The sequence below is a fragment of the Schistocerca americana genome, unplaced genomic scaffold (genome assembly GCF_021461395.2).
Source record: "Schistocerca americana isolate TAMUIC-IGC-003095 unplaced genomic scaffold, iqSchAmer2.1 HiC_scaffold_789, whole genome shotgun sequence".
NCBI classification, from domain to species: Eukaryota; Metazoa; Arthropoda; class Insecta; order Orthoptera; family Acrididae; genus Schistocerca; species Schistocerca americana.
This window is the reverse complement of record NW_025726554.1, coordinates 37501-42500: the sequence shown is the minus strand read 5'-3', so window position 1 is coordinate 42500 and position 5000 is coordinate 37501. Positions and strand designations below refer to the sequence as shown.

Sequence of the window (5000 nt, the reverse complement as noted above, 5' to 3'; positions counted from 1 at the left end):
CCATGACCCACCGGAAGGGCGCAGCGTCCCCCACCCCAGACATGTGACGTCAGACTATCGGTATTGACGACTAGACTGATTCCTTATAATCATTTGCCATACACCGGTGGAAGCTGCCGAGACGAGTAACTACATAGCGGGCTCGCCGTGTCACTAATGTACAGAGATACAATAGTTTCGACTGGAACCGGATTAAACGTATACACGGCGCTGATTAGTAATAGATAGAGCCATCAGAATACAGATAATGTATAGACCTGTCCGTATACATGCTGAAAGACTCTGCTCACAATCACACGTCAGCCAGACACTCTTATCACGCACTACTCTCTGCCTGTAACAGGCACACAGACAATATGTAAGCACCAGCATGGAACAACACCCAGTGCATCCTCTCTGCCACATTAGACAATCCACACTATCATAACCAGACCGGGAGGTCCACTCGGAAAACAGAATATCCCACCCTTCCGACAACCACCATTGCTCAGCTAAGCCACCAACACCCACACATGTCCCAGACAGGGGTGCACCCAACATCACAATACTGCCTCCTGTCACACCACACAAACAATGGCAGGAATGAAAGACACAGGTCTGCCACAAGCATGGAATCAGAGCGCCGCCTGTTATGAGCCAAAGGTGCACCCTGACGTGGCAAATCAGATGATGCCGCAGTCATTTACTTACGATAATCACAATCAACAAACCGGGCCCCCCCCCCCCCAAGTGCCTTAACCTAACCCGTATTGTACCTTAACCTAACCCGTATTGTACCTTAACCTAACCCGTATTGTACCTTAACCTAACCCGTATTGTACCTTAACCTAACCCATATTGTACCTTAACCTAACCCATATTGTACCTTAACCTAACCCATATTGTACCTTAACCTAACCCATATTGTACCTTAACCTAACCCATATTGTACCTTAACCTAACCCATATTGTACCTTAACCTAACCCATATTGTACCTTAACCTAACCCATATTGTACCTTAACCTAACCCATGTTGTACCTTAACCTAACCCATGTTGCGCCTTAACCTAACCCATGTTGCGCCTTAACCTAACCCATGTTGCGCCTTAACCTAACCCATGTTGCGCCTTAACCTAACCCATGTTGCGCCTTAACCTAACCCATGTTGCGCCTTAACCTAACCCATGTTGCGCCTTAACCTAACCCATGTTGCGCCTTAACCTAACCCATGTTGCGCCTTAACCTAACCCATGTTGCGCCTTAACCTAACCCATGTTGCGCCTTAACCTAACCTATGTTGCGCCTTAACCTAACCTATGTTGCGCCTTAACCTAACCTATGTTGCGCCTTAACCTAACCTATGTTGCGCCTTAACCTAACCTATGTTGCGCCTTAACCTAACCTATGTTGCGCCGTAACCTAACCTATGTTGCGCCATAACCTAACCTATGTTGCGCCTTAACCTAACCTATGTTGCGCCGTAACCTAACCTATGTTGCGCCTTAACCTAACCTATGTTGCGCCTTAACCTAACCTATGTTGCGCCTTAACCTAACCTATGTTGCGCCTTAACCTAACCTATGTTGCGCCTTAACCTAACCTATGTTGCGCCTTAACCTAACCTATGTTGCGCCTTAACCTAACCTATGTTGCGCCTTAACCTAACCTATGTTGCGCCGTAACCTAACCTATGTTGCGCCTTAACCTAACCTATGTTGCGCCTTAACCTAACCTATGTTGCGCCGTAACCTAACCTATGTTGCGCCTTAACCTAACCTATGTTGCGCCTTAACCTAACCTATGTTGCGCCTTAACCTAACCTATGTTGCGCCTTAACCTAACCTATGTTGCGCCTTAACCTAACCTATGTTGCGCCTTAACCCAACACACGTTGGGCCTTAACCCAACACACGTTGGGCCTTAACCCAACACACGTTGGGCCTTAACCCAACACACGTTGGGCCTTAACCCAACACACGTTGGGCCTTAACCCAACACACGTTGGGCCTTAACCCAACACACGTTGGGCCTTAACCCAACACACGTTGGGCCTTAACCCAACACACGTTGGGCCTTAACCCAACACACGTTGGGCCTTAACCCAACACACGTTGGGCCTTAACCCAACACACGTTGGGCCTTAACCCAACACACGTTGGGCCTTAACCCAACACACGTTGGGCCTTAACCCAACACACGTTGGGCCTTAACCCAACACACGTTGGGCCTTAACCCAACACACGTTGGGCCTTAACCCAACACACGTTGGGCCTTAACCTGCTCTGTAATTGTCATACGACGCGTTAAATTAGTGTAGTGTTGCCTAACTGCAACCCCCGCAATATAGTTTGCTACTCGCACTGCCCGGTCCCCAGAGTATCGCTTCATGTTAAACACCTTGCAGCTATACACTGTAATGCGGATGGCGGCAGGACGTACATGCTCAATGCCCTTCGCAGTTGTTCATTGGCATTCGCATGGCGAAGCACAGCCTACGTTGTGGTACGGCTTGTGGCAACTGTCCGCTGATGTTGTACGTCCAAATCACACACTGTACCGCACATTGGTCCTCATGTACTGAATGATACATCGTGGTACATGTGTGACCGTACCACGACTGCGCCAACAACGGCGAACCATACGGTCCAAATATTGTGCACTCAGCTACGTGTCGTCTCCCTATAAGAGCTGGATTGCAGTATGGTATGCCGTGGATGGCGATCAGCATGAGCCGTCTGTTGATGTAGTGGCGCGTGTTGTCAGACGTAGTCGTCTCTTCTCACACACCGTGATAGCATGGTGCACTGCGTTCCACATCTGCGACATGCGACAGAGGCCGGTTGACAGTCGTTCGCGCAATGGACATCGCATACGTACGGGGGCCACCTTCCACGTGTTCGCGAAGCGTGCACATGTTGTTGCGTGTATGTGGGCAGACATAGTGTGTCGTGACACCTGACACAGGCATGCAACAATCGTTGAATTTGCAAATGGCGATGGACGTCTACGTTTGCTGGTGACGTTACGCAAATGAAGAACTGGTAAACCGTTGTGGTGCGGTTGTTCTCGCTAGAGGTGAATCAGTGATGGCGACGATCGGTTGAGCTACCAACCGGTTGTTTCAGCGATACCCACCATGCCCACGAACGTGAATGGCATGTGGGTGTGAAGCGATACGCGGCGGTGGCTGGGTGGGACCGTCCCCGGCCGGTGAGGGGGGGCCTTCCGGCGTGCTGGCCGCGCGGTGCGTGGGCGCACGCGCTACAGCCGGCTGGTGGGGGCGGCCAGTGGCAGGCGCGCCGGCCGACGGAGGCGGCAGGCGGCGCAGCTGCGCGCCGGCGCACCCTGCACGCGGCGCCGTGCGGCCAAAGTAGGTCCTCGCGGGCCCGGTGCGAAGCGCGGTGGACATCTGCAGTGTGCTGGTCCGATTGAGGACTGTGTGCGCTGAGGATGCGCCGCCGCCCGGCGCTCGGCGCCGCGACGCCGTCTGCTGCTCGGTCGCCTCTGCGATTCTCGCAGGTGGATTGTATCGCAGCTGTGCGGACGTGTTGGCGCGTGCGCTGTGCTGGGAGAGTTCGCTTCGGCACCCAAGTGGGGCTTTTGTCCTTCTGTGGCGCTGGCGTTGGAGCTGCCGGCCACCGTAGGTGGCGCGTGTTGTCTCCCGCCGGCAATGCCACGACAGCACGCTCCCGGGCCTCTGTCGGCAGCGGCAAGCTCAGTTGGGAGCACGGGTGGTCGCACCTAAAGCGTCTACTCGCCAAACTCCGGGCGATTGCGCCTCTCTCGAACCCGACCAAGTACTTAGGACGGCGCTGCGCGCCGCCGGGACCTGAGAGGGTTTCGAGGTGTATTGTGCAGGGGAGCTCAGCCTCCTCCTGTTTGCAGAATAATTGAGCGGACGCTTGCGTGTTCGCGCGGGCCCCCGGGACACACTCCCGGGCGGCCGGCTGCTCAGCTCTAGTTGACGCAGCTCCCTGGTTGATCCTGCCAGTAGTCATATGCTTGTCTCAAAGATTAAGCCATGCATGTCTCAGTACAAGCCGCATTAAGGTGAAACCGCGAATGGCTCATTAAATCAGTTATGGTTCCTTAGATCGTACCCACGTTACTTGGATAACTGTGGTAATTCTAGAGCTAATACATGCAAACAGAGTCCCGACCAGAGATGGAAGGGACGCTTTTATTAGATCAAAACCAATCGGTCGGCTCGTCCGGTCCGTTTGCCTTGGTGACTCTGAATAACTTTGGGCTGATCGCACGGTCCTCGTACCGGCGACGCATCTTTCAAATGTCTGCCTTATCAACTGTCGATGGTAGGTTCTGCGCCTACCATGGTTGTAACGGGTAACGGGGAATCAGGGTTCGATTCCGGAGAGGGAGCCTGAGAAACGGCTACCACATCCAAGGAAGGCAGCAGGCGCGCAAATTACCCACTCCCGGCACGGGGAGGTAGTGACGAAAAATAACGATACGGGACTCATCCGAGGCCCCGTAATCGGAATGAGTACACTTTAAATCCTTTAACGAGTATCTATTGGAGGGCAAGTCTGGTGCCAGCAGCCGCGGTAATTCCAGCTCCAATAGCGTATATTAAAGTTGTTGCGGTTAAAAAGCTCGTAGTTGGATTTGTGTCCCACGCTGTTGGTTCACCGCCCGTCGGTGTTTAACTGGCATGTATCGTGGGACGTCCTGCCGGTGGGGCGAGCTGAAGGCGTGCGACGCGCCTCGTGCGTGCTCGTGCGTCCCGAGGCGGACCCCGTTGCAATCCTACCAGGGTGCTCTTGAGTGAGTGTCTCGGTGGGCCGGCACGTTTACTTTGAACAAATTAGAGTGCTTAAAGCAGGCAAGCCCGCCTGAATACTGTGTGCATGGAATAATGGAATAGGACCTCGGTTCTATTTTGTTGGTTTTCGGAACCCGAGGTAATGATTAATAGGGACAGGCGGGGGCATTCGTATTGCGACGTTAGAGGTGAAATTCTTGGATCGTCGCAAGACGAACAGAAGCGAAAGCATTTGCC

The 5000-nt window shown here is 53.2% G+C and overlaps 1 non-coding gene across 1 annotated transcript in view; it reads left to right on the top strand.

Annotated features, from left to right (window-relative positions):
- The first annotated feature begins 3951 nt into the window (after positions 1-3951).
- LOC124590982 overlaps positions 3952-5000 on the top strand; it is a 1910-nt gene continuing 861 nt past the window's right edge. The window contains exon 1 of the ribosomal RNA XR_006976859.1: positions 3952-5000. This exon is cut by the window's right edge and continues 861 nt beyond it. This is a non-coding gene — a ribosomal RNA (small subunit ribosomal RNA).